Consider the following 20382-nt stretch of genomic DNA (forward strand, 5'->3'; position numbering starts at 1 on the left):
AAATAATTTTCTGGCACATTTATATTTACATACTTTGAAAAAATGAAATGAAATGGTGTTTAAGGTCCTACTGTTCCAGTCCGACCGGGATAATGAAGACGGGCATACAGTGTGCTAAAAGGGAATGTTTGCCTGGGCTGCGACACTATGGCCTACTCTTATATCGAATTCCAACTGCAAAAGGATCTTTTACGTACACGACAATGTGTACACCCGAATGATTAGACAGTTTTCCTTGTCAGGCCCTGGTCCTGCAACCACTGACAAGGCGAAAGCACGAAGGAAAATCCCGACATACTTTCTCGGCCAGTACAGGGATCGAACACGCGACATACAGGATAGCGAGCCAGCGTCTCGCCCACTTAGCTACCCTGGCTCCTTACTTTGAAAAAAAAATCTAATCTGTATCTTTTAACAACGGACGTGACAATGAATAGGGTCCGTCGGATACACCACTGGCAAATAAGAATGTACGTTTCCAACGTCTTCCAAAGTCCTACTCAATGAGCCAACGTGGCTCCAGAACAGTGTATAGTCGATCGGATAGGTCTAAAAAACGAGGACATTGTGCACGTAAAAGAATCCACCACTATTGGAATTGGTTAAGAGCAGATGGTATCGCCGCCTGACTGACAAAGCTGCCCCCCCCCCCCCCGCCATAGCACACATCGATGGTCTTGGGTGGCCGAATTGTTAGCGCGTGTGCGTTGTATCATAAGGTCAATTAGTGTAGTTTCGATTCCCCGGCTGTTCGTGACAAGGAATAAGATCGCCTGTCCAACCTCGTTGATTTTCTACGGGTCCTCCGGTTTCCTCCCACTGCTAAAGAGCCCTACGCGCAAGCGAATTATTGAAATAAGAATGAACCATGTTAGTCCCGATTAACTTGGTTTGTGTCGAGTGGTCGTTAAACCACATCTCTCTCTCTCTCTCTCCCTCCATCTCTCTCTCTCATATTACAAACATTGTTCATTACATGTAAACACGTCAAGTAAAGACAGTCATGTAAAATGAATGCCGTACCAATTATTTATATATACTATTCAAAAAAAGTAGGGGATATTTGATTTTTAAGTGTTATTAAAGTCACCTAATGAAACTGACGAAGAAACAAATGACAAAATGAAATGAAGTTCACATTCATCGATTTATTCCAAATGATCGTTAGACTAAGTAAGGCACAGACTGACCATTATAAGGGTAAAATGATACCCGGGGTCAAACAGCAAAGTTACCACAGCATCACAACCAAGTCAGTAACGGGTAAATCCTCCTCTGTTTGCCAAACAAGCATTGATCCGACGTGGCATACTCCTAATGAGACATCTAAGGTCATTTTGGTCCAGATTGTCCCATTCCTGTTGCAACGCAGCAGCAAGTTCTTGGACATTGGCAGGACGTTGTTGACGTTGACGTAACCTCTGTCCAAGCATGTCCCAGACATGCTCGATGGGGGAGAGGTCGGGACTCAGTGCTGGCCAAGGTAATGTGGTGATGTTCTGTTGTTGGAGGTAACCTGTAACGATCCTGGCCCTGTGACATCTTGCGTTGTCATCCTGGAAGATAAAACGGCGGCCATGACGTCGTGCGAACGGCACAACATGGACTGCCAAGATGTTGTCCCGGTAGTACTGGCCTGTAACACGCCCTGCAACAACATGTAAAGCCGTTCTTCCAGCAACAGTGATGCCTCCCCACACCATAACAGAACCACCCCCAAATCGATCATGTCTGATGACGTTAACGTCTTGGAAGCACTCGTTTCGACGACGCCACACCCTCCTTCGTCTGTCCAAAAAATCAACAGTGAACCTTGACTCATCTGAAAACATCACATTGCTCCAGCGTCGATTATCCCAGTGTTGACGATCCCTACACCAACGACGTCTTGCCTGAATGTGATGATCTCTCAAACAAGGGATCACGCGAGGACGTCGGGCGCGAAGGTGACCCCTATGCAGTCGATTCCGAATCGTCTGGCCACTCACTCTCACACCAGTGTCTGTTTGAAGACGAGCGCTGATCTGATTTGCTGTGATGACACGATTTCTCAAGGTCAAGGTACGGATAAATCGATCCTGGGCTTGAGTTGTCGTCCTTGGTCGACCTGAGCGTGGTCTGTCCTGTACAGATTGTGTATCACGGTATCTGGACCATAGCCTGCTTATGACAGACTGAGAAACATTCATCGTCCGCGCCACAACCGCCTGTGTTGTGCCGATCTGTAGCATGCCAAGGGCACGTAACCTTTCATTTTGGGTAAGCCGACGCATATCAAAATTTGTTTTCTGGTCACTAAAACAATTAAACTGATGTTTCCACCCTGGAATTCAATGCCACAATGACTGTAACATTCAAAGTCAGAGTCGTGCAAATCTTGGGTTGGACCCCCATGATGATCCCAAGCATCACCTGCATTCCATGCGGTAGCTATTGGTGCGTTTGGACGTCACATGTAACTGGAAATGTTTCTTCTGTTAGGTTCTATAGTGACTTTTTTCGTAGTCATTTGCATATTTTAGTATTATGCCCCCAAAATCAAATATCCCCTACTTTTTTTGAATAGTATACAACACGAACAAAGTGAGTAAAATAGTAAAGACTTCCCTATTACAACCACTATATCAATCATTACAGTCACGAATATTCAGTTGTGCGACATCATCGCACTAGGTGTAAGCGGACGTTAACGACACACACACACACACACACACAACAGTAGAATCCGGTGTTAAGCAGCAGTTTATAGTGAAAAACTGTTTTCGTGTCCAAATCGTTTAGAACATTATTACAGAGAGATTTAAAGTATTAAAATTCTTCAAGGTGTATGGATAAGTTGAGTGGGAGAACGACGGTAGCTACTCAGTAGTATCTGTGAAAGATATCGGCGAGTCTACGAAGGTGGATAGGCCTACACCTTACAGAACAGGAGATAAAGCTAAGGTTAGAGGTCACAAGAAGATTTACAGCCGTAAGCTAGCTACAGTACCTGGTGGGTCTAATTGTTAAAGTAGCTAAGTCGGTTTATAGACATAACGGCGCTAAACCATAACGGCCAAAATAAGTCAATATCATCCAAAGTCTTCAACTTTCAAAACACAAATTATTTGTTAATTTAAATCAACATTGATGTTGTGATCTTACCGGGAAAAGATGGGCTTCTGATATCCAAAATAAACATTTTAACATTGGTACACGAATCATGTACCATAATGCGTTTCATGCCCATTTTTAACAAAGGACTCGACGAACGAGGCTAGACATATTCCACAAGTCATATCAAACGGCGACCCATATTCTTATCTGGAGAGCATGCACCATAAATACTATGTAGACTGGAATAACCAGACACTAGAGATTGCCATTCAATTGAGACTTCCCCGAACATAACTGATTTGAAATTAGAGTCTCGGTTATTCATTTTTGCATTTAATTAGTTTTCAAAAATTGTATCTCAAACCGCTAAATATCGCAGGCTAGCGATGATATCGAGAGTTGATTATGGTCTGGACAAGTTAATTAATGTCTAATTAATAATTTATATAACATTTCAGGCCTAAAGAAAGACATGCAATAATCCGATTTAGCTCTTGTATAATGTCTGTTTAAGCCACGTTGATATATACCCAGATTCGTTATTTGACACATAATTAAGAAAACAAAATCATAATACAAACGCTGGATAATCTCCCTGACTGGATTCAGTCGGATTTAAAACGGGTTTGTCATTAAATTGTCGCGACAACAAAATGGCCGCAGGCGTACTTCATAGCGAGTAACATAGATCGATGGAATTTCTATATTGTATATATCTTTGTAAATACTGGGCAAAATTGAACCAACTTATAACTGATATTACAATTAGATATTTGTCTTCCGCCAGCGAGCCACGGTGGCTGAGTGGGTAAGACGTTGGCTCGCTGACCTGGTGGTCCCGTGTTCAATCTCTGCGTTGACAGAGAAAGTACCCCAATGTAGTTCCTCGTGCAGGACTGCAGACCTGACAAGGGACAACGTATACTGGCTCGGGTGGGACGAAAAACCGAGGTCCCGTGTATGTGGCGTATACGTTAACGATCCCATGATAGTAAGCCGTAGCGCCACTGTCCGGTCTAAATGTCCCTCATAGCACACTGGTAATGAATCTGGATTATCTATTTTAGGTAGCGTAACATAATTAAACCTGTTGCTTAAAGAAACGGCAGTAGCACCTGAATTAAATGGAGGTATGGTCTTAATCATCTAAATTTAACATAAATTTCACATTTAATTTGAAATCATTGAAGTAACTTTCTACAGAAAATACAATTGATGATCTATGTTCCTCTGATTTTTAAGCATTCCGGCTGATAATGAAGTGTGCACCTTTCCGCGATGAGATTTCAGTTGAATCGGACGAATCGGAAGAGGAATCTAAACGAGAGGAGTCTGCTTGTAGTAAGTATTTAAAAATGGAAATCATCGAAATTATATTTTGTACAGACCATTTATAAACCGGGGCCACAGGGGCTCGGTGATTAAGTCGCTGACTCATTAACCAGCAGGTCCGGGTTCGATCCCGGTGTTGGGTGAGAAATTTCCATGTAGGATTTATAAGTGGTGTAGCATGGATAGTGTGACAAAGAAGACTCGCTCCCGGTGTTGGTCGAGAACGTTCGTCGAGATTTTCCGGTGGGGTTTCCCCTTGTCATTGCAGGACGTAAAAGATCCCATGGCAGTTTGAATTCGATATAAAAATAGACCGTAGCGCCGCTGTCCGGGCAAAATTGCTTATAGCATATTGCATGACGTATGCCCGTTTTCATTAGCCCAGTCAGAGCAGAACATTTTATTTGGTTAATCGCGGTGGCGAACAAATTGGTTATTAGTATTGAAAAGTTCATGAATAAATGTATACGTCAATGTTTGATGGGTCGTCCAAACCCAAATAATATGACACATGGCGGGGCTTATAAACATTAAGATGGGATTGTTTCCATGGACGACTTTGATGTAAAAGGACCCAGACACGTACTTTTAAATCTGATATAGTTCAAAATTTCGTTTTACTTGTCTTCACAGCACTAGAATCTGGAAGAGTTGTTATATAACAGGCGTTCTGTCTGATGTGAGGAATTAGTCAATGAACCGGCCTGTTACGGTGACTTCTTGGCGCGCCGTGCATGGAACTGTTGTTAAACCACTAGAAACGTCAACGCTGGTTGATTAATCAATGCCTGACGTCATAGGGTGAAAAGACGCTCGTATGACTCCTGAAACGAACTCGCACTACAGTCAGATCTTCGTGTGGTAGAGGCCGTCAAAAGTATAAAAAACGAAACGAAATATAGATCTGTATTTTAATCGGATCGGAGTGAGATGTTTGTAATCTATAAACGTAATGTCTAACACATTCGAACCATGTATGTTTTTTGATTAAATATTGGACAGCTTTGAGAGGATCACGGTGGCTAAGTGGGTAAGGCGCTGGCTCGCTAGCCTGGAGGTCGGGTGTTCGATCACTGCATTGGCCGAGAAAGTTCATCCAGATTTTCCGGCGTGGTTCTCCCTTGTCAGTGATGCAGGACGGAGGGGCTGACAAGGACAGCTGTCTAGTCGTTCGGATGGGACGAAAAACCGAGGTCCCGTGTACACATTGGCGTGCACGTAAAAGATCCCTTGACAGTTGGAATTCGATATAAGAGTAGGCCGTAGTGTCGCTGTCCGGGCAAAATTTCCCTCATAGCACACTGTATGGCGTATGCCCGTCTTCATTAGCCCAGTTCGGAGCAAAACAGTAGGACGTTAAACCCCATTTCATTTCATTTCATTTTTGAACAGCTTTGAGATAGCAATAATGTAGAATAAATGTTCGCATTGTTTTAAAAACAGTACATTTGTTAAACTAAACATACATTATGACGTCACATTAATAATGATGTCAAAGGCCTGAAATGTTATATATTATATATAAACTATTGAATAGACATTATTAACAAATCAAGAGCATAATCGACTCTCGATGGCATCGGATACTCGAGATTTTAACTAGATTAAAACGGTTCGCCATTTAAAAATTTAATTTAAAAATGGGAAAGCGAGGCTAAGCCCCGATTATATCAGTGCCCTGGTTATCACTGTGCATACATCTTGTCAAAACCATAGGCGTACGGGGAAATTTTTGACTGGGGGGGGGGGGCGGTGGTGGTTGGTGCCCCCAAAATGTAGTTAGGTTCTTAGTATGTTACATAATAATAATAATATCTCTTTTGCGATGAATAAGTTCTTAATTTCTAAATCATCAATAAAAGAGAACTAAATTTTATTAACTTGTAATATACACAACTAAAAACAGTTGTTTATGTAACTGTAACTCGTGGCTTACTGTACTCCAAACAATAGAGGGTATGAGTCTTCAGATTTCTATTTAATTGCCTAACTATAGACACTCTGAATTTAAATTCGCTGTTAAATTGGACACATTCAAGAACACACTATTTTTTATACAACTTTTACAAAGTACAATTGTGTGCCCAAATTTTCCCAGCATTTGGTGCCCAAAATGGGGGGGGGGCGCCCCCCCCCCCCAGGTCGTACGCCTATGGACAAACAATGATAAATTGGCTGAGAATGAAGTAAATCAAGGGGTTTCCACATTTTGCTCCATCTGTCTAAGATACGATCGAGAATTAACATTGTGAATGGGGAAATCTTTAGTGGTCTGTGACCAAATAAATAAAACTGTGCTAACAAAATGAAACTAGATTTGCCATGGCTAGATCTTATTCTTAAGGTCAACTCAATTCTCGTCGATGTCGCTGAGATGTAATAAGTAGAGCGTGTGATTGTTGGTTAGGGTTAGATTAAGTATTAGGGCTAGGTCCAGGGTAAGGGTAAGGGTTGAGATTAGCGTTAACCCTGTTTACATCTCGTGACCTTTGGCCAAACTTGAAGTTGTCCTTATTAATTAGATTTAACCCTTTGTGCCTATCTTCCTATAAATTTTACTCGAAACGAAATATAATTTTATATACTTAATGTTGCAGTGTTTTCGGCAATATGTCCTTCCGGCACATTTAACCAAATGTGAATATTTTTGGGCATGGTAGGCCAACATTAGATAACTACAATGACTTAATATTGAAAATAACTGAAAAATAGATAAATTCTGTGTTTCAAATTCCACAATTGCTTATGGACGCTCTAGAGGCCAAAGTAAATATCCGATTGACATTAAATTTATACACATTGTTTAAGGTCATGAGACAAAGAAGCCTATTGATTTTCAGCAATTTCTGATAATTATTGCCAGAGTTATGGCCCTTGATTATTTGAGGTCATGAGACGAAGAATCCTATTGATTTTCAACATTTCTGATAATTACTGCCAAAGTTATGACCCTTGATCACTTTGAAAAATCTTGTGACTGTCTAGAGGCTAAAGTTATCATCGGATTGGCTTCAGTTTAAGGTCTTGAGATGAACAAGTATATTGATTTTCAATGAATTTTGATAACTTGAACAGCTAAATCCATGATATTAAATGTTTCGTATACTAAACGTTAGCATGGGGCAGAACTTCATTCAAACCAAACAAATTTTAATGATTTTCTAATAATTAATTGATGAGTTGTTACTCTTAATCGGATATTAGTGTATTATAATTGTTTCATTACTAAAAAAAGTAAAAATATGTGACTGCCCGGATGATTTAGCTGCTGTGGGCGTATCTTTCATTGCCTGGTAACCTATCTTTTTCATTTTGAGTAAATCTGTTGTCTGCATCACTACAGTCCAGGGACTGTACAGGGGAGCTGGATGGCCGAACAGTTAACGTGTGCGTGTTGTATCATAAGGTCTGTCATTGAGTCAACTGGCGTGGTTTCGAGTCCCCAGTTGTACGTGACAAGGAGTAGGGTCGCTCGCCAACCTCGTGGGTTTTCCCCTAGTCACTGGTGCAGAATGGGGACGGGGGGAGCCTAAAAAAGAACACTTGTCAGTTTGATTCCAAATCAGAGTAGGCCGCTGTCCGGACATAATTTCCTACATAGCACACCGTATGACATATGCCCATTTTAATTAGCCTAGTCGGAACAGAACAGTAGGACATTAATCTTGATTTCGTTTCAAACATTTAGAAATATTTTTTCTCTATTTCAGATAAAACAAATTGAACAAGTTTGATCAGGAAAAACAATGAAATGAAATGGGGTTTAACGTGCTACTGTTTTGCTCCTTAACTGAGCTAATGAAGACGGGCATACTTCATACAGTGTGATATGAGGGAAATTGTGCCCAGACAGCGGCGCTACAGCCTACTCTTATATCGAATTCCAACTGCCAGGGGATCTTTTACGTGCACGCCAATTTGTACACGGCACCTCGGTTTTTCGTCCCATCCGAACGACTAGACAGCTGTCCTTGTCAGCACTCCCCCCCCCCCCGTCCTGCGCCACTGACAAGGGGAAACCACGCCGGAAAATCTGGATGAACGTTCTCGGCCAATGCAGGGGTGGTGAAGTTCAAGGTAGACAAGTGAAATGATATGAAATAAGGTTTAACGTCCTACTGTTCTGCACCGACTGGGCTAATGAAGATGGGGATATACGACAAACAGTGTGTTATAAGTGAAATTTTGCCCGTACAGCGGAGTTGACACTTATTTCGAATTCCAATTGTCAAGGTTTCTTTAAGGTCCCCGCCAATGTGTACACGGGTCCTCGGATAGTCGTCCAATCAGAACGACTATACATTGCCACTTGTCTGTACCACTGACAAGGAGGAAATACGTCGGAAAAAACCGATGAACTTTCTTGGTCAACGATAATGAGACATCCAGGTGAGCAAGCCGACGTCCTACCAACTGAACAACCGTGGTGTCCTTTTGAAACTTGACAAAGTGAAATGAAATGAAATTTAACGTCTTACTTATCACCACCGACTTTTATTTCGAATTCCAGTTGTCATGGATTCTTTTACGTGCCCGACAACGTGAAGACTGTACAATTGCCCTCATAGTACACTGTATGGCGCATGCCCGTCTTCATCAGCCCAGTCGGAGCAGAAAAGTAGGACGTTAAACCCCATTTCATTTCATTTCTTTTCTAAATATTGAGCTGGAGATTTTGATAGCGACTTTTTTGGAGTTTTTCCACCGTTAATTCGAGACTATACTATACCCTCAGTCAACCAGTCCCCTCTTACTTTATGACTCATTGGAAAATAAAACGAAACGCGACATTTTGTGTAGGTTTATGAGCCGGATGAGTGGGAGGGGCAGAAATGATGAGCCCGAAGAAAAAAATCCTTTGGTTTTGCAACCGAAATCCCATGTTATGTCCACCCGAATTCCAATCAACCAATCAATCAGACTTTGGCATTGACCTGACACCAGAAATTTCACATCCCGGGAAACAAAGCTCATGCCCAATAAAATGTGGCGCATAAAGCAGAGTGACAAGTCTACAATGGCTTTAAACACTGTGTATTTTACTGATTTAAGATTTGTACCCATAGATCAATTGTAAATAATTTGGATTCCCGAAAACTTGATAATAAACAAAATGGTGGATATCTGAAAAGTATCACACACAATCCAATTAAAAGACAGATCCTATTTCGTTTCGTTTTTTATAGTTCAAAATTTCGTTTTACTTGACTTTACTACACTAGGATCTGGAAGAGTTGTAAAAGACAGATCCTATTTCGTTTCGTTTTTTATAGTTCAAAATTTCGTTTTACTTGTCTTTATTACACTAGGATCTGGAAGAGTTGTTATATTTTTTTATGTTAAATGTTAAGTGTGGTACTTGAGCTTTATCTCTGAAAGGAATGTTTCTTAAGAGCTGAAAATGCCATATAAATTAAATTGTCGTAAATCTCGACATTGCATCAACACATCCTGTACAGGAGCATGGGAATATACACAATGTACACTCCCTCTCTCTCTCTCTCTCTCTCCCTCCCTCTCTCACACTCTCTCTCTCTCTCTCTCTTATATTCATTCATCATATAACAAACAGACAGTGCTAGATTCACATGTGGGCTTGGCAGGCTGAAACCTAGGAGGGTCTCAAGATATGAGGGTCATCGGGCCAAGATATGGGTGAGTGGAGGGTGGGGAGGCTCATCGGGCCATGATAGGGGTGGGGGGGGTCATCCGGCCAAGACGGGGGGGTGGGGGGTCATCGGACCATGGTGTATAATATTTTGACTGTAGTCTTAAACATTCGTCACTATCCTCGACAGTGTTTAACGGACATTTTGATCTTCCTGTTGTCGTGAGGGTGGGGTGGGGAGGGGCTTCATCTAAATCCAGCAATGCCAACAGAAAGACAGACAGAGCTAACATGCAATGTGTCTGATTAAATTTAAAAATTAGTTGCCAGTTTGTTTTGGATTTTTTTTGGGGGGGGGGGGGAAACTAGAAAGGAAGATTCGTATGAAAACCGGGGAGCCACAGTGGCTAAGTGAGAAAGACGCTGGCTCGCATAGATGTAGCGGGTTTGATCCCGGTGTTGTCCAATGTTCCGTGAACACATTGGCGTGCACGTAAAAGACCCTTGGCAGTTGGAATTCGATCATTAGTCCAGTTGTAGCAGAACAGTAGGACGCGTCCGGATAAGCGGTTTTGACGTTCACGTCCAAACGACTAAATATCGCGAGACACGGTACATACATTGCATACAAACACGGACTTTTATTTCGGAGACTTTGTTAAAATCGGGATGGTCTCTTTAAACCCGATTTCATTTCCGGATGAAACCCAACAGATTGAACAGGTAGCCTTATTAAACCTTTGTCAGGTACAAATGTGATATCGAACCCTGTATCGGTGGTAAAGTTATGATATAGTATGTTCACTTTCCTTCAAATTCAAAAATTAAATAGAACAGTTAGCTCCCTTCTTTTCGGCAGTAATCGATTTAATGGCGACGGGCATAAGCCATGATTGAATTTTTGCACGGACTCTTCATCAAGTCCAAATTTCAAGAATTTGCGAACGACTGGACGTTTTTACGAGAACTTGGACCAGTAACTGGGGTGGCGCTCTTCAAAGAACCCTAAGGCCCAGTTTTATACTACTGGGGGATACTTGGCACCCATCCATTCTAGTCACGGCTAGCTGCATATTGGGATCCCGGATATAAAGTTGAATAACGAATAACGAGGTAGCTTCATGGATATGGTGATTCAGTTCCTTGTCCATAGGAAGCTTATTTTTTTATCAGACTCTCGGTAAACACGAGGCTTTCCATTGATAAATATTAGATAGAGCTCTTAACAAATCACGGACATCAACGTATAGTCGTTCGGATGGGACGAAAAAAACGAGTCCCATGTACAAATTGGCATGCTCTTTAAAGATCCCTTGGCAGTTGGAATTCGATATTAGAATAGGCAGTAGCGCTACTGTCCAGGTTACATTTCCCTCATAGCACTCTGCGTGGCGTATGGCCGTTTTCATTTGCTCAGTCGAAGCAGTAGGGCGTTTAACTCCATTTCATTTATCATATCGTAAAATACGTTCTAAAAGAAACCCACAAACAGTTGCAATAATACATATCATTCATTTTAAACATATGTCCGTTTTTATTTGCTCAGTCGAAGCAGTAGGGCGTTAAACCCCATTTCATTTATCATATCGTAAGATACGTTCCTCCCACAGCTAAAGACCCCTTTATGGAGATTATGGAAATAAAATTGAACCATATGTTAGTCCCGAAATGACCAAGTTTGTTTCGAGTGGACGTTAAATCCCATTTCTCTCTCTCTCTCTCTCTCTTTCTCACTTTGATAACTATTCAATGATTATTCCCTCGAACACCTCTTCCAAAGAACCTCTAATTAAATGTTATATTGTTAAATATTATATAACAAGGTCAAAAGCTTCAAACATCCGTATTTGATTTCTTTAAGGTTGAAAAATTTATTGTTGAGAATGCTCGAATATTCCAGAACATCCCTAAATATTCCTTCTAACACCTTCTCCGAAGAGCTTCGAAATGAAATGAAATGAAAAGAAATGGTCCTACTGTTCTGCTCCGAACTCGACTAATGAAGACGGGCATGCGCCATACAGTGTGATATGAGGAAAATATTGCCCAGACAGCGGCACTACGGTCTTTTTTCATATAGAATTCCAACTGTCAAGGGATCTTTTACGTGCACGCCAATGACTAGACAGCTGTGCTTGTCAGGCCCTCTGTCCTGCATCACTCTCAAAGGAGAACCACGCCGGACAATCTGGATGAACTTTCTCTACCAATGCAGGGATCGAAAACCGACCTCCAGGCTAGCGAGCCAGGGTCTTACCCACCTAGCCACCGTGATCCCCTTCGAAGAACTTCGAAGTCATTCATCTATTTCAATCAAATATAGAACAAATCTACTTTGTTCAAGAAATAACTTTAGATTTGAAATAAGCCTAAAAGATAATTGTCATACTTAGAAATCACAATAAACAAACTCAATCCTAAATATAACATCTAAAGTTACTAAATTAGATACCCTTAATGATGATGTAATTGACAACTTAAATCGTTTATGAAAATATCTCTCTAGAATAGCAGACGAATTGCCGTCTGCCAGCATTCGACCCATCTTTTAACCCCCAACATAAACACCAGTGATACAAGTCCCTATTATCCAGCTCTATCTAAACTATACAAATCATTTTAGTCTTGCTCATCAAGTCATCTCAAAAAATTAACATTGAAATTGGCTATTGTAAACCATTTCACAAGATATTCTCAGCCAACTCTGAATTATAACCAATTTTCTTGCTTACATTATCTTTATTTGCTATTGAAGTCACCAAATATAGTAACTTTTGAAACATTAAGAGCCATATTTTAAAATTTGAAGCATATTTTCAGATAGACACTATGTACTCAACAGCCAAAAACCTCTACACTCCAAAATCCCACTGCCAACCTGTTTATTAGAAAATATCTGCAAATTATTTATTTAATGCAATTCATTTTCTCTTAGACGTAAAGTCATCAAATATTGCAATAATTGAAACATGGAAATTTATAATTAGTATTTAAAACCAGGTTTTCTCATTGACACTAAATGTACTTAAAATCTGTATCGCTCTATTGTATTATAGGTGTGCAAAATACAGGCAATGATTTTATTTATATATATCATATTTTACTTTTTACTCTTTTATACATACTCAACTCTTACACTATACACATTATAAATAATTTTACTGTTCACTCTTTTATATCTACTCAACTATTAGACTATACATATTATAAATAATCAAAAATATTTGTTTTAATTATTGTATATTATTGTATTTTACTTTGCCTGTGTGTCATATATACATGTAGTAACAGGGAATACTTTGCCCGTGTGTGTCTTATATAGTAACAGCGAATACTTTGCCTGTGTGTGTTTTATATAGTAACAGGGAATAAGTAAATAAATAAATTAAAGGTGTGGAAATTATAAAATACTGTAAATATTATAATGTATAATTATATTCTGTGAATAAATATATTACAAGCTAAAATAAATATCATTAGTATATCATGTATTATATAGCTGACTGATATAATTACAATATCATTAGTATATCATGTATTATATCATTACAATATTATTAGACCTCTACTATTGATCAATCAATTATATGTTATGATACTTCGTTTAGTCATAAAATACTATATTACTCGTCTAATGATAGCAGTTGTTTTAATGTTGATTCATTTCACTTGAATAGATGTTTGTTATACCCATTATAAATAATTACATCACTTGTACAATATAGCTTAGGTTAACCTTTGTTACAATTCTGATTCATTCCACATGGGAGCCACGGTGGCTCAGTGAGTAAGACGTTAACTCGCTAACCTGTCAGTGATGTAGGACAACGTATAGTCCTTTGGATGGGATGAAACACCAAGGTGAGGTCCATTGTACATATTGGCATGCACATAAAAGAACCCTTGAGAGTTGGAATTGGAAATAAGAGTAGGCCGTAGAGCCTCTGTCCGAACAAAATTTATCTCATAGCACACTGCATTAGCCCAGTCGGAGCTGAACAGTAGGACGTTAAAATCCATTTCATTTCATTTCACTTGAAATATACTGATTATAGACATTAATAATTCCCATCATATCTTGTAATACAGTAAACTTTGATGTTAATTATTCTCCACTATAAACCAATGATATGCTGTGTTTAGTATTAATTGGCCATCTAGTATAGTTCATATAATATTAATAGTACATCATACTATGATATGCTTGGTTTAGTAGTAATTGGCCATCTATAATAGTTCATATAATATAGGATGTAGGTAATAGTTAACATGTACAGAAATTATTCACCTTAATAAGAGAGAGAGAAAGAGAGAGAGAGAGAGAGAGAGAGAGTTTCGTTATTAACATATTTTTCAATTTTATGTAAATGATTCGCTTATGCGTATGGGTCTTTAGAAGTGGGAGCAAAATTAAGAGGATGGGCCCTACTTCTTGTCCCGTACAAGCGGGGAATCGAAACCACACCACTTGACTCATTGCAGACCTTATGATCCAACGCGCATGCGTTAACCTTTCGGTCACGCAACCTCCCGCAATATTTGGAAGATTAATCTCTCAACTAAACATCCGCTTCAATCACAAGGATATTAAAGATACATTGTCACAAATATATTTATCAGGTGGTTATTCCCAGTAAAAGTATGACATGATATATATGAAAAGCTTAGACGCCCAATCTTACTAGAAAAATACTGGATTACGCGAAAAACAGGAACTGTACAAAAATGTCAGGGTATCACTAACTGCCAACCCGACGGCTCATTGTATGCTAGTTTAACTGAGGGAGCCAACACGACGGCTCATTGTATGCTAGTTTGACTGAGGGAGCCAACACGACGGCTTATTGTATGCTAGTTTAACTGAGGGAGAGGTTGTTATTTCTTGATCGAACGGTTTGTATACGGTGAAGTATCTTTAAAATATTCTGGCTTATCTTGATATAACTGACGTTTTAGTCATATAACCACAAAATAAAATAGGAATGTAATTTAACATTTCGTTAACACAACACAATACTACCGGCTTTTTATTCTGTTATTAAGGGATGTTATGCTAATGAGAAGAATTTTGCCCTGACAGCGGCGTTTCATCGAATGTATTTTACGTGCACGCCAATGTATACACGTAGGAACCATCCGAAGGACTAGTCAGCCCAATAGACGTTATACCCCTGACAGGTGAAACTCAGGCTTGACAAACCTCAAGGTTCTTCTCGAGAATCGAACTTAATTCCCTGACATCAATATGTTATTATCAGAATACTTAGACATTGATTTATTGTCTACGGTATCAACTCAATGGAAGCGGACGTAAATTAACCTTGGTATTTTGTCAAGTATTATATTATCAAGGGAGTCGCGATGGCTCAGTGAGTAACGTCTATCATAGAGTCAATTGGCTTGGACTCGGTTCACCGCAAGTACGTGACACAGAATAGGGTAGCCTGTCCACCCTCGTGGGTTTTTTCCTGGTCTATCATATACATAGAGTCAATCTGCATGGAGTAGGTTCCCCGCATATACGTGTCAACGAATCTCGTGGGTTTTTCCGGGTCCTGAACTGCGGTTTCCCTCCACTTAACCCCATATCTATCTATCTTTCTCTCTAAATATAATCTAAACGTGACATGTTAATACTATTATAAAGATAGATCTAGGAGTAGCCCATGTCACCAACGCTAACAATATCCGTCGTCCTTTAATATAACATACATTCATAATACACCGCTAGATATGCATAGTGCTAGATATGCATTCATATATATAACATAAATATAGTCTCAATATATATCACACTATAAGTTGATCTACTTCCATACTACCTATGAATACTAACTCAATGCATGAAATTCAAACAAAAATCGAAATAATAGAACAAAATACAATACAAGGTTAAGATATTCTAAAATATATAAATTAGCTGAGGTCAAAAACGGTGCTAAAAAGCAAATTAAACAATTAATCAATCAAAATAATACAGTATTTGATAATGAACAAGATATTCTAGACACAATTCACCAATATTACCAACAACTATATACATTGACGAAAACCTAATAAACTCCTATATTGAAAACAGTAACATAAATACTCTAACTAACACGGAAAGAGATTCCCTGTCTCATTTCATATCTAAAGATGAAGATCTTAAGGCCTTACAAAGTTTCAGATCAAACCGTAGCCCAGGCATCGACGGTATTCCAGGAGATTTCTATATCAAATTCTTTGACACCATAGGAACCGACCTGACAGAAGTAATAAACAACATCTATCAACAGGGTGAATTATCTAACCCAATGAGAACCGGTATAATAATAATTAATTATAAGAATAAATTGTTTGTCTATAAGAATAGAGGCGACCACCGATTACTTAAGAACTATAGACCAATAAGCCTGTTATGTGTCGACTATAAAATCATCACAAAAATATTAAGTATATGAATGAACACAGTTATTAACAAATTGATCTCTAAAACACAAACGGGAGCCGGACCAAATAAAAGCACCTTCGATAACCTGTATTTAATTGATTCAATCCTAAATTATTTAGACACACATGAAACTAATGCCTATATCTTATCGTTTGATTAGGAAAAAAGCCTTTGACCGTATTGAACACAATTATATAAAAACCCTACTAAAACATATGAATTTTCCAAATGACATTGTAAATTGGGTTACAATACTGTTTAAAAATTTGAAAAGTAAAGTTCAAGTAAATGGATCCTTCTCTCAAAATATCAAAAATAATCGTTCGATCCGTCAAGGTTGTCCACGATTCTTTATTCCTTACGTATAAATGTTGGCTCCGTATATAGCTCTCAACTAAATTAAGATAAAACCGAAATCCACCATGTTGGTGTTCGTAAACCATCCCATGACTCATTTCCTGAAAATATAAACATAAACATTAAAACAGACACAATTAAATTACTGGGCTTTTGTTTTGAGATCAATAAAATGGAAAAAAATATGGTTACCCCTCATCATGACGATTAAATCAACTATTAGTCACTGGTCTACTTACAACCTATCGATTAAAGAAAAAGTCTGTACTTGTACTGGTCACTCATTGATAGTAAGAACGTACAACCAAAAATAAACAAACACCTACCTCATATAAATTTTGAAAAAGTTTGGCATAATTTATATAAATGTCCAACACTATCTGAAATAGAAAAAGAATTTATGCACAAAATAATACACAATGCATTTCCCACAAAAGATATTCTCCACACTCGAAATATTTACGTAGATGACTATATATGTCAATACTGCAAGAAAAATAATGAAACCTACAGTCACTTATTTCTACACTGCCCTAAATTACAGCACTTTAAATCCTTTGATACTACACATATAAACAATATACATTCCACAAAATACTTCTATATCATGTATCTCTACCTCTGGATCATATGGTCCAACAGAATGCATCCCTATATCAACAACATCTCCAACCATCTGATATACCAATTCTATACAAAAAGAAAAGAAAAGAAAATATAAATAAAATCACTAAGCTTCACCCTACTCTGCCTTACTAAATTCTCTGGTGTAAGGCAAATTATCGTTCTGTGTGAAGCTTCTAAATTAATTACTCTATTATGTGACTAAGCAGATCGTGCTATTTACTTTTAAGTTGCCATAACTTGGCATCTTAATCATCTTTCGTTTTCGTTAAATGGCACTTTCATACTGTGTCGTATAAACAAAATACCCATGCACCCACCGAAATAATTGTATGTTCAAAAGAAAAAAAAGAAGCAGGTGCAGGTTCGAAGGCATGGCAAGAGGAATATCAGTTAAGTCGTCCACGAGCAAAGTCGTCCACACGAAAAATCTGGTGAAGTCGTCCACACTCGTTGGTGCAGTCGTCCACATAGGCGTACGGGGAAATTTTTGACTGGGGGGGGGGGGGCGGGCGGTGGTGGTTGGTGCCCAAAAAATGTAGTTAGGTTCTTAGTATGTTACATAATAATAATAAATTCGCTGTTAAATTGGACACATTCAAGAACACAATATTTTTTTTATACAATTTTTACAAAGTACAATTGTGTGCCCAAATACGTTGGTTAAGTCGTCCACACGACATAGTTTACTTTCGGGACACATTAGCTTTATCATTTCGGAACATCTCCACGCTAGAGCGGGCCCGTTTATTAATAAACAACAAAGTAAATTGTACACTAAAATATATTAACAATCAAATATTTATTTTTTCAGTTACAACAAAAAAGCATTAACGAAGGATTTTTCAGGCGGGATATCCGTGTGGGGAAGAATCGCCATGGAATTGTTGCCACAGAGAATCATTGAATTTGTTATATTTATGAAATTGTTATGTATTGAAATTTTATTGTACACTTTATATTGAATTTTATTGTAAATTTTGTTGTACACGTATCATCTGCGGGCACTGGATCATCTATTAACCTAAAAAATCAAATAATACAAAATACTAATTAACCAGGGACGAAATGGCTCGGATGGGACAAAAAACCGAAGTCTCGTGTATGTGGCGTGCACGTTGAAGATTCCTTGAGAGTAGGCCGCAGCGCCGCTGTCCGCTCTAAGTGTCCCTCATAGCACACTGTATGGCGTATGCCCGTTTTCGTTAGCACAGTGGGAGCAGAACAGTAGTTTGCTGTAGTTTACAAGTGATTCCAATCGCTTAAAGTGGCAGATCGAGACATTAACCTAATTCCGTTCTAAACAGGGAGCCAAAGGGTGCTAGCTTACTAAGTGAGTAAGACGTTGGCTTGTAAGCATGGAGGTCGCGGTTCATCTGGATTTTCCGATGTGGTTTACCTTTGTCAGTGGTGCAGGACGAAGGGCCTGCCAAGGACAGCTATCTAGTCGTTCGGATGGGACGAAAAACCGAGGTCTCGTGTATACATTGGGATGCACGTATGCCTTGGCAGTTGGAATTATTGGGTATTATTAATTGGGTGTTATTGGGTAATTCAATACGCCCGGTCGAGGCATATTAGAAAAAATGTTATAGGCCAAGGCATGTCATAGATTTAACATTAAAATCACCTGGGGAAAGAATTACTAATTACTAATTACTGACATCATAATTATGAACATGCTTAGAGTTATAGCCCTTGATTTCACATAAAACGTATCAAAGCTATATACAGGGCTGAGTTATTGCCCGAATTTCATGAAATTTGCTAAAATCCATATCAGCGTGAATTTGACCATCTTTCTTTTATTTAAATTTGGTTTTGGTGTTCAATAGGAGAATGTCTCAGTCACGAATACGGAAGGACTCCTCACTTTTTTTTCTATTTGCAATTTTTCTATATACACCCACGCGTAATATAGGCGTATAGAGTTGTCGGCTGTCGGTCAGCTGTTTCGTTCCACAAATTTACAAACCTTGACAGGATGATCCATATCCATTTATCCTGCATTGTTGTAGTTTTATAGTAAAATAGATAGGGTGACTAATGTCGTCCAAGTTTATAAAACAATCAATTATTGTACCAGGTGAGAATATATAATAAAAATACATCACCTATTGATATATAATTATATATAAATAATCTTGTCTTGGAGAGCGGCGCGACAGCTTACTCTTACACGGAATTCCAATACCTGCACGCCTGAGTAGACAAGAACTGTCGGAACAACTAGGTGTTATCTATTGCCAGGCCCAAAGTCCTGCACAATGGAAAACGGGGGAACCACGCCAGTTCATGACAGTACATTTAACCCCGTATTTATCACAGTCACACCCAATATATATAATACTAGAATGGGGTTTAACGTCTCCTCAATTTAAGACTAATTAATGTATTTTTCTTTTCAATCGCCAGGCGTGCAATACGATGGTGAACTTTGCCTGGAATGCCGCTTTTTACCCTATCCGATGGATTAGGCACATTTCCTTTGTCAATTCCGCCGGGGCCACCCTGAAAAGCGAGAACGAGTTCTTCTCGGGCCCATGGCGTGATTCGAACTCTAAAACGCAATTTAAAGTAATATTTAACTGTAAATGATGTTACATCAAAACCTTCTTTTAATTTTCTCTACCTTAATTATGGGGGGTTGGATGACGGAATGGTTAGCACTGCTAAAGACCCCTACGCACAAGCGAATGATTAAAATAAAATTGAACCATGTGTTAGTCACGAAATGACCTACTTTGTGTCGAGTGGACGTTAAACCCCATTTCTCTCTTTCACCTTAATTATGTTTTATTAGTCGCTACCCACTGTAAAATAGGGTGTTGGATGGCCGAATGGTTAGCGCGTGCGTGTTGTATCCAGGGGCGGATTGGGGCCGGGAAACGGCCCGAGGTCCCGTGTCGGAGCGGCCCCTTTTACTGATCGC

The 20382-nt window shown here is 39.0% G+C and overlaps 2 long non-coding RNA genes across 2 annotated transcripts; one reads left to right on the forward strand and one right to left on the reverse strand.

The window, feature by feature from the left end:
* Positions 1 to 4055: 4055 nt before the first annotated feature.
* LOC130012217 (uncharacterized) lies at positions 4056 to 18938 on the forward strand. The gene is made up of 3 exons (XR_008787596.1): positions 4056 to 4226; positions 4339 to 4437; positions 18300 to 18938. It is a non-coding gene; the product is annotated as an uncharacterized LOC130012217 (long non-coding RNA).
* On the reverse strand, positions 14296 to 17950 carry LOC130012214 (uncharacterized). The gene is made up of 4 exons (XR_008787594.1): positions 17771 to 17950; positions 17446 to 17516; positions 17153 to 17206; positions 14296 to 16927 (listed from the first exon to the last, which is right to left on the reverse strand). It is a non-coding gene; the product is annotated as an uncharacterized LOC130012214 (long non-coding RNA).
* Positions 18939 to 20382: the final 1444 nt, after the last annotated feature.

Source organism: Patella vulgata, chromosome 3 (genome assembly GCF_932274485.2).
Source record: "Patella vulgata chromosome 3, xgPatVulg1.2, whole genome shotgun sequence".
In the NCBI taxonomy this organism is placed as follows: Eukaryota; Metazoa; Mollusca; class Gastropoda; family Patellidae; genus Patella; species Patella vulgata.